This window comes from Pinus tabuliformis, chromosome J (assembly GCF_031772625.1).
Source record: "Pinus tabuliformis cultivar Carrire ecotype Pingquan chromosome J, CPIR1, whole genome shotgun sequence".
NCBI classification, from domain to species: Eukaryota; Viridiplantae; Streptophyta; class Pinopsida; order Pinales; family Pinaceae; genus Pinus; species Pinus tabuliformis.
The window spans coordinates 1,494,751,577-1,494,762,142 of NC_142295.1; positions in this window are offsets into that span (position 1 = coordinate 1,494,751,577).

Below are 10,566 nucleotides of genomic sequence, written 5' to 3' on the forward strand. Positions count from 1 at the left end.
TCAAGGATCTATGTAGCAGTTGGAGGTTACATGCAAGAAGCCATTCAGAAACCTCCCACCAAGTTTCGCTTCCCCTAGATTTGTGGCATCCGCGTTACAAACTCAATGCTATAAAAACTCATCAACCTGACACTACAGGGTTCATTCCTCACATCAAACCTGCAGCTCTGACATCCCACATCACATCTAGGAGTAGTCGGCACATTCAACTCCGCTGTTTTGGGGTAAGCCCTCTTCCCATGCCTTGTGCTACATTTCTATTGCCTTTTTTTTGTTTTTTCTTGTGGGAGTACCATTTGGTTGATTTCCTTGAACGCTTGTTGTCGTTTACATGTATACTAGGTTGTCCTAGCTCTATTTCATTTTTCATTGCTATCACACTGTTGTCGCATGCATGAAATTGTTTTGCATGGACGTTTGCCCAACTGATGACCTGCCTCACCCACATGCATGTTGCTCTGTTTGCTGAATATTTCATTCATGTTTTGTATGCACTGTCAATCACTTCTGCTATCACTTAGTGTCGCCATGCATTTATTGTCTTAGTTTCTTTCATTTGCCCCGTCAGTGAGTCAGGCCAACCTTGGCCCAAACTCTACCTTCACCAAGGCTGTATTGCGCAATCTGGGGAAGGAAGGCTCACCTTCCTCTCCAAATTTGTGAATTCCTACCCAACACTCACCTCCAGGACTGTTTTGCGCATTTTGGAGGACAGTGGTTGCTTGGCCCAAGAAATTGTGCAATTCTGTCCCAAGGCTAGCAGTCCTTCCCAACTGGAATTGCACATTGCACAATCCCAGCAGTCAGCAGCTAGACTGGACTATGCATTATGCAGTTCCAATAGTGATTCAGTCTCCAACCAACCCAAACTGTGCCTTGTGCAGTCTTGGTAGTCGGTCTCTCGACCCCCTGACAGAAATTGTGCAACCTTCATGATCAGTCACACAGGTATGTTGCAAATCAGTTCTCAAAGTTCATTTTGGTTTTTGACTGACAAATTGCTTGCCATGAGTGTTTCCATGTCCCCAGGTATTGCAAGTTCTCATCTGACTCTCAACAGTGCAGGGACAATGGTTTCTAAGAGAGCAAAGTCGAAGACACCATTCAGAGCACACCTAGAGATGCAGTCGACCAAGTGTCTATGAGTTTGCCTACTCACGAAGACATTAAGTTGTTTGTAGACAAGGACATCAAGCAGCAGCATCACAGTGAACCAATGCACCAGTTGCAATGGAGGCAAGAGCTCGCTTCAGCAAGATGTCACCATGAGGTGCATGCACACCATCATGGACGACCAAGCTTGGCATCAGCTCACCACCTTCACCATCACAAGCATGTCAAAGAGTTGGTCTCACCACAGCGGACCGGGTGCCAGTGATGTCTTGTTTGGCTTTCTCAAGCCATGTTGTCCCACATGAGTACATGTGCATTGTAACGTTGAGTCATGTCAAGTGTAATTCAAGTGTCAATAGTTGGACATAAAATTCATAGAGTAGGTAAAGAGTCATGAGGGTAGTTGAATTGTCACAAAGGGGAATGTCAAGGGTCACGCCACCCTTTGCTATAAATAGTCCCTCATAACTCATTGTATAGGCTTTTGGTCAGCCAAGCTTCTATTAAGACTATCTTGAAGAAAGCTTGGATAGTATTGTAATGCGCCTTGGCTTCTCCATTGCACGGAGCTAGTACATCTCTTTGGAGGAGCAGGCAGATGTCGTTGTAATGTTTCATTGATGGGGCTAGCAGGTTTACATGGATGTATTGTATGATTGGAACTTACACTTTATATAATAAGAGCCAGCACATTTTCATGCATATGTTGTTATTGTAGTTGGACTGCTCTGGTTGCCTTAATGATATATGTTGTTTAACTTATGTATTTGTGTATGAACTGATTCACATGCAATTATATGAATCTTGTTGCAAATGTGTTGTATATGTTGTTAATGTTGTCACCGTCCGTGTCGATTGCTTTGCCAGACAATAGGCAGACCTTTCACATGAACCTTGTTGTAACAACCATTGCACTCGTTCAGACTGATCCATGAGTGTTGTACGTGTTATCCTACCTTGTATATTGTGACTACTCATCTGAGTGGGCTGCTCTGCCGGAAGTTGTGTATGTCCTTTTGTGTTGTCTATTCCTAGCTGAGTTGGGACTGATCCCTTTCAACCTGGAACTCCCCTTCACCCTTATCTCCCCCCTTATGTGTTAGGACCTCTCATACACCTTCCTTGACTCACTGTAGTGGTCACACCCTTGCTACTACAAAGTTATCTTACTTGCCTCTGTGCGAGATCACAGTCAAGGCATTACCTTACGACCCACTATTGGGACTCGTACACCAAATGGTCTGAGGTCTAATTGGGACTTCTTACCGGGGAGATCCCCTTGACATGTTGGCGGGTTCGGCACCGTCAACATTTCTGGCACTAAAAGGAGGGCCTGATGACAAGTTGTGTTCTCTCATCCAGTTTTGAACCTTTGCACATCCTGTCATGGAGTTTTGCACTCTTCTTCCCCCGTGGTGTTTTTCGAATCATGAAGATGTCTCCATCATAAGGGAGCTTTTCAATCTCTTGTCCACTCACGCGTATGATGGTGAAGGCAAAGTGGCCTGGCCTGAGCACTTACATAAATGTCTTTCCATGATTCATGAAGAAGATGAGTTTTCTGAGGAACAGGCCAGTTTTCTCCTTGCATACACACTTCGTGAATCTCCATTTCTTTGGGTGCTCAGCCTACTGACTGACACCGTGCACTCATTTGAGTACTTTTGCGATCTCATTGAAGACATGTTCTATCATTTTGATCCAGACCATCTTGACCGAAAACTGTTACAACAACGGAGAGCTCCGCATGAATTGGTTATTAATTTTTGGCAGTGCTTCCATGACTTGCAATTTCAAGCTTCGAGGAGCCAGATGAAATTTTCTTATCTCTTGGACCGATTCGAGTATTGCCTTAAGAAATATGCCTGTCCCAAGAGAAAGCTTGAGATCAAGCTTCGCTCAACATTCTTCATTGATGGAGCTACGTAATTTCATGTGGATGCGGGCACTGTCTCGACTGACTATCTACCTTCCTCTCATTCAACAACTCCACCATTTCCCAATGATGTTGATGATCATGATCACACACATGTTCATCCTTCACATTCTCCCAACATCACTTCACTCAATTTTTTCACAGATTTTGTTGTGAGTCCTTCGAGTTCTCATATGCGTGCTTGTCTATGACCTTCATCTTCGCACTCGGGTGTTCCTCTGAATTATGTTGTCTTGTGTTCGTCCATTTTGGACTCTTCACTTGTTGTGAACCAGGAACAACCCATTGACAGAGTTGGTGTTGCAATACCAACATGCACTGTTATTCATGAAGAGTATGAGTGGGAGCTTGAGCATCAACACTCGGCGAAGGATGACTACCTTCTGTCTGAGCCCCTTTCGTTCTTTCCTAACCTATTTGGTGAACCTTCCATCCATGATTTTGCATGTGTTTCTTTATCCACGGATGCACCCATTGTTGATCACTCACAGGACTCACCGAAGTTATTCCATCATTCGACAATGGAGAGGATAAGTTACTCATTGAAGATCCACTTGATCCTTCATCTGTCTTTTCCAGAGACACAGAGGATGAGTTTGTTCGCTTTTCATCTACCCATCTCTTTGATTCATCTGATCATGAGGATGTCGAAGAATTCATTGATTTTTCTGATTGTGGCGGTCGTGATCCATTTGCTTCCATTTTTTATCACGATCATGAATCTGTCGCAGTTGATATTTCAAAGCCGCCAGTTTATGATGATCTACCTAATGATGAAGTTGAGACGCCCAAGACTTTTGAGGCACTTCAACCCAAGCTGATGGTTATGTCAGGCCCTCACTCTCTTGGGGTTAGTCTCACTTCCAATCATGAAATTGTCTAATCAACCAAGGCTCCTCATCACTCATTTGTATCCTCCACTCAAACTGCATGATCCCATTGCTCATGCATTGGAGGAGTCTTACATTGCAAGCATTCGTTCTTGTGCAAGTTATCTTTGTTTCTTTCATTTTCTTTCCTGTCACAATCAAGAATGTGCTTATGCTTCAAAGTTTCACGTAGTGTCACACAACACCATGACAAGTCCATGGACCGCCTATCATGCACTTGCACTCACTTATGTCCCATGGGCACTTTGAAACACGAAGTGTGGCTGTCTTCATTGTTATATCTTTCTTGTTTGTTGGTTCGCACAGCTGGGTTGCTTGCGGACCAAGCCTTCACCAACATGGTTTTACCAATGCGCCGGTGGTTTCATTGGAAGTATCAATTCACGTGATTAGGCCCATGCACCGTTAGTGTAGTAGGAGTAGTGTTTTCTTTTAGTTGCTTGTTTGCTTACATGCTTTGTTTGCTTGCTTGTTTGCCTACTTGCTTCTCTTTCACTTTTCTTCTGCTCTTGCTTTGCTTTGTTGTTTGTTAGTTCGATTGTTTCATTCATAGGTTAGTTCTGCATGAAACCATGTATGACTCTTGAAACGAGCCGAGTAAAGTACAAGAGGGATTGTATAGCTATTACTACTTTGTTATTTGTCATCTTGCCTCTGTATGATGAGCTTGTTACTTTTAGTCCATGATACGTCGAAGGAAAATATGTACTACTCGAATTGAACCTTCGTGAAAACACAACACTTGCACGTTAACTAGTGTCACCTTCTCTAGTCGGTTGTTTTTTGGTTAACCCTTGTAAACCCAGTCAAGTAGAGTAAGGTGAGGGGGAAACCTTAACAGGCACATCAAAGATACAATAAACTACTTCTCTGCTAGAACAACCTCTTCTGCTCTCAATAAGTAACTCCGTCGAGGTATTGAACAGGCTCGCTGGCAGCGGAGCCATGCTTGTTTTCCTATGTGACTCGACCGGGGTACTGTCCAGGCCTGCTAGCAGTGGAGCAACACTAGAGATGAAACTAAGACTTTGATGATTATACTGCTTGTGCACCTATATACCCCTCAACCCCAATCGAAACAACTGTTTTACCTTGGCTTGGAATGTGTGTCAATCGACCAAGGGTTTGGCAGATGCTACAGCGTTCAACCAATTTAGTGTGAAACCAAGATGAGCTGAGAACTAAACAATACTTCCGGAGGTGTTAGACTTTCTTTTCACGAACAAGGTCCATTCAGAGAATTGGAGTTCTACCACTGTGTCGCCAAGTGTTGTAGCGGCTACAACCACCCTCCAAAATTTTTCCTTAGCCTCGTTTTGGAGTCTCCCTTCCAACCTTCACAGCAGCTTGCCTTGCTTCGTCAAGTTCGCAAGCTTCAGTGTCTTTCTTCCACAAAGGCAGCCTGTTGGTCACAGCCTGATCCATTCCCCTCACAATTTGTTCACCCGGACTTGGTCCAGCTGCAGGTTGAGCAGCTTCCCATTGAAAATTGTGCATTTCTGGAGGGCACCAACCTTCCCTCCATAAATTGTGCAATCCTTTCTGGCAGCCTTCTGGGCTTCAGGATTGCACAATCCTACCTACCAACAATCCCAGCAAGATTTGTGCAAATTTCCCCAGCAAGGCTGCTCAGCCCAGAATTTGCGCAATTTGGGCAGCAGTCAACTGCTCTGTCCAGAAATTGCGCAAATCTCCTGGGCAGTCAGCCCAGCTCCCAGCCAGAAATGCGAATTTCCTTCAAGCAGTCAAACAACCTCTTACATGTGCAGCTAATTTGATCAGTTCTCTCCGGGACTCAGCAAAGAAGACTTGCATGCATAGGTTGCTTCTCCTAAGGTAGCATGCAAAGGCATCCCTTGTCTCAAGGATCTATGTTTATCAATTTAGGTTCCATGCAAGGAGCCATTCAGAAACCTCCCACCAAGTGTCGTTTCCCCTATATTTGTGGCATGCACGTCAGAGCGTCGATGTTATCAAAACTCATCAACCGGATGCTGCAGAGCTAATTCCTCACATCAACCTTGCAGCTCTAACATCCCACATCACATCTAGGAGTAGTCGACACATTCATCTTAGTTGTTTTGGGGTAAGCCCGCTTCCCATGCATTGTGCTGCATTTCTGTCGCTTTTTGTGTTTTCACTTGTGGGAGTATTTTTTGCGTGATTTCCTTGAACGCTTGTTGTCGTTTACATGTATACTAGCTTGTTGTAGCTATGTTTCAGTTTTCGTTGCTATCACATTGTTGTCACGTGCATGAAATTGTTTTGCACGGATGTTTGCCCAACCAGTGAAATCCCTCACCCACATGCATGTTGATCTATTTGTTGAATCTTTCATTCATGTTTTACATGCATTGTTAATCACTTTTTCTATCACTTAGTTTCACCATGCATTTACTGTTTTAGTTGCCCATCGACGAGTCGGGTCAACCTTGGCCCGGACTCTTCCTTCACCAGGGCTGCATTCCACAATCTGGGAAAGGAAGGCTCACCTTCCTCTCCAAATTTTTGCATTCCTGCCCAGCACTGGCCTTCAGGACTGTTTTGTGCATTTCTAGAGGATAGTGGCTTCTTGGCCCAAGAAATTGTGCAAAACTGTCCCTAGGCCAGCAGTCCTTCCTAGCTGGAATTGCGCATTGCACAATCCTAGTAGTTAGTGGGTAGATTGGACTGTGCATTGCATAGTTCCAGCAGTCAGTCAGTCTCCCAGTAGCCTAGACTATGCCTTGTGCGGTCTTGGTAGTCGGTCACCCGACCCCCCAGCTGAAATTGTGTAACCTTCATGATCAGTCACAGAGGTATGTTGCAAATCAATTCTCAAAGTTCATTTTGGTTTTCAACTGACAAATTGCTTTCCATGAGTGTTGTCATGTCCCCAGGTATTGCAAGTGCTCATCTGACTCTCAGTAGTGCATGGGCAATGGTTTCCAAGAGAGCAGAGTCGAAGACACCATTCAGAGCACCCCTAGAGATGCAGTCGATGAAGTGTCTATGAGCTTGCCTACTCATTAAGACATCAAGTTGTTCGTAGACAAGGACATCAAGCAGCAACATCACAGTGAGCAACATCATGAATAGTAGTTGGTTGCATACCGAATGCAACGAACGCAACGAACACAACGAATGCAGCGAACGCAAAAAATGCAAGAGGAAGGTTGTTGACAACACAGGGGCGGAAGGAAGTTGAAACCTCAAGATGATGAAAGCAACTTTGGAGACTCAGGTTATGAGGTGACGGCGCTACATGATGATCATGCGAAGACAGAGAATGGAACAAAGAAGGAGTTGCATGTGTTGAAGCAGCAACTCAAGGAAGAACATGAAGATGCACAGATGAACAAGTGAGTTGCAACAAGAACAAAAACAGAAGTGGGCACAACATGCACGCATGGATGAAACTACGCCCGTACAAGTTAAATATCCATCCTAGCAGCTGGCAAGGATTAGACATGGTGATCAGTGTTTTTGATCGCATGCAAGGGATTCAGCAACACGCATGCTATTCTGCACACGCATGCAATCCAACCCATCAAGCACACTCACCAAGGCAAAGACAAGAAGCAAGTCCAACTGGAGCTGAACATGTACTTCGGCAAGTTGATGTGCATGACCACCAACACACACTTGAACATCAGCACAGACACTATGCATCAGTGTGTTGTCATTTTAGCCACACCCAAGAAGACCATGCGCATGATAGCAAATGAGTTGGATGAAGGGGCCGAACCAATGCACAGGTTGCAACGGAGGCAAGAATTTGCTTCAACAAGATATCACCATGAGGTGCATGCACACCATCACGGACGACCAAGCTTGGCATCAGCTCGCCACCTTCACAATCACAAGCATGTCAAAGAGTTGGTCTCACCACAGTGGACCGAGTGTCAGTGATGTCTTGCTTGGCTTGCTCAAGCCATGTTGTCTCACATGAGTAAATGTGCATTGTAATGTTGAGTCATGTCAAGTGTAAGTCAGTGTCAATAGTTGGATGTAACAATCATAGAGTAGGTGAAGAGTCATGAGGGTAGTTGAACTGACACAAAGGGGAATGTCAAGGGTCACCCCACCCTTTTGTATAAATAGTCCCTCATAACTCATTGTATAGTCTTTTGGTTAGCCAAGCTTCTATTAAGACTATCTTGAAGAAAGCTTGGACAATATTGTAACACGCCTTGGCTTCTCCACTGCATGGAGCTAGTACATCTCTTTGGAGGAGTAGGCGGATGTGGTTGTAACGTTTCATTGATCGGGCTAGCAAGTTTACATGGATGTATTGTATGATTGGAACTTACACTTATATAATAAGAGCTAGCACATTTTCATGCATATGTTGTTATTGTAGTTAGACAACTCTAGTTTCCTTAATGATATATGTTGTTTAACTTACGTATTTGTGTATGAACTGATTCACATGCAATTATATGAATCTTGTTGCAAATGTGTTGTATATGCTATTAATGTTGTCACTGTCTGTGTCGACTGCTCTACCGGACACCAGACAAACCTTTCACATGAACCTTGATGTAACAACCGTTGCACTCATTCGAACTAATCCATGAGTGATGTACATGTTATCTTACCTTGTATATTGTGACTACCGCATCTGAGTGGACTGCTCCACCAGAAGTTGTGTATATCCTTTTATGTTGTGTGTTCCTAGCCGAGTTGGGACTGATCCCTTTCAACCTGGAACTCACCTTCACCCTTATCTTCCCCCTTATGTGTTAGGACCTCTCATACACCTTCCTTGCCTCACTGCAGGGTCACACCCTTGCTACTATAGAGTTATCTTACTTGCCTCTATGCGACATCGTGGTCAAGGCATTACCTTATGACCCACTACTAGGACTCATACACCAAACAATCTGAGGTCTAATTGAGATTTCTTACCAAGGAGATCCCCTTGACATGTTGGCAAGTCTAGCACCGTCAACACCTTCATATAGATCTCTTCTTCCAGATCCTCGTGAAGAAATGTTGTCTTCACATCCATTTGCTCTACCTCAAAATCAAATGCAGAAACAATAGATAAAATTAATCTAATAGAAACTAACTTGGCAATAGGAGAAAAGAGATCATCAAGATCAATTCTGGACACGTGGGAATAACCCTTAGCTACCAATTGAGATTTGTTTTTCTCCACCTTGCCTTCTACATTCGTCTTCTTCTTAAACACCCATTTTCTTCCAATGGGTTTCCTTCCAACCAGCAACTCCACCAGATCCCAAGCTTCATTTTTGTCCAAAAATATCATTTCAACAACCATGGCCTCTTTCCATAGTTTTTCATCCTCTGAATCTATTTCCTCCTTGATAGTTTTGGGATCATCAGTAATAGATAAAGAAAAATTTGAATGGAAAGCATGTGGAATATACATTTTTGGTTACCTTCTCACTCGAACTGATCTTCTCAAAACTAGAGTTTATGGCTCTTCCTATTTTGATTATTGTACTGTTATAGAGTCTAATTATTCCTCCTTTAGCTCAAACTCTATGTTCTCAGGTTCCTTTGGTAGGACATCATGTTCAATAACATCTTTCACCCTCTAAACACCACATCTCAGTTGTACACAACCTTCTTTGTTTTTAGGTTCCAAAGCTTAGCCTTTTAAAGAATTCTTATACCCAATAAAGATGCACCTTTCATATTTACTATCGAACTTGGTTCTTTTCTCCATTGGAACATGTACATATGCATCACAGCCAAATATCCTCAAATGTGAAAGATAGGGTTCCTTACACGTTCCTTACTAGTCCATACCTCATGTGGTGTCTTGTCCTCCAACGCTGATGAAGGTGATTTATTAACCAAGTAACAGGCAGTCTCCACTTCCTCTGGCTACAATTCATGTCCTAACCCGACACCACTGAGCATGCTTCTTGCCTTTTCCAACGATGTCTTGTTCATTCTTTATGCAACTCCATTTTTTTGAGGTGTGTATGGAGTAGTCTTATGTCGTGCTATACCACACTTCTTTTAGAACTCTTCAAATTCCTTCTTGCAGAACTTTCCACCATTATTTGTCCTCAACACCTTGATCTTCTTATCTGTCTGATTTTCCACCAGAGCCTTAAATTATTTAGACCTGTCAAAGACTTCAGATTTCTTCCTAAGGAAATATATCCATGTATTCCTTGATAAATCATCTATAAATGATACATAGTACACAATCTTACCTAGTGATGGAACCGACACAGGTCCAAACACATCATTGTGCACAAGCTCTAATATCAATTTTTCTCTCTTAGCACTAGAGGGGAAACTCACTCGATTATGCTTCCCATTTACACAATGTTCACAGAAATCGAAATGCAAAGAGAAATTAGACAGACCTTCTACCATACCATTACCATGTAGTATTTGAAGGCCCTTCTCTCCAATATGTCCAAGCCTTTGATGCCATAGCATGGTATTTTCTCCAGAGGCTGCTAGGTTTTCTGTTGCACTTTCACAAACCACAAAATTGTTGCACCCATCAATAATAGTACTACCCAGAAGCTTGTACATAGTTCCAATCCAAACTCCCTGCATCAAATACCAATTCTCCTCGAACCATCTTGTAGGTATCTTTCTTGAACATTGTTTTTACACCTGCATCATCCATCTTGCTTATAAAAATCAGATTTA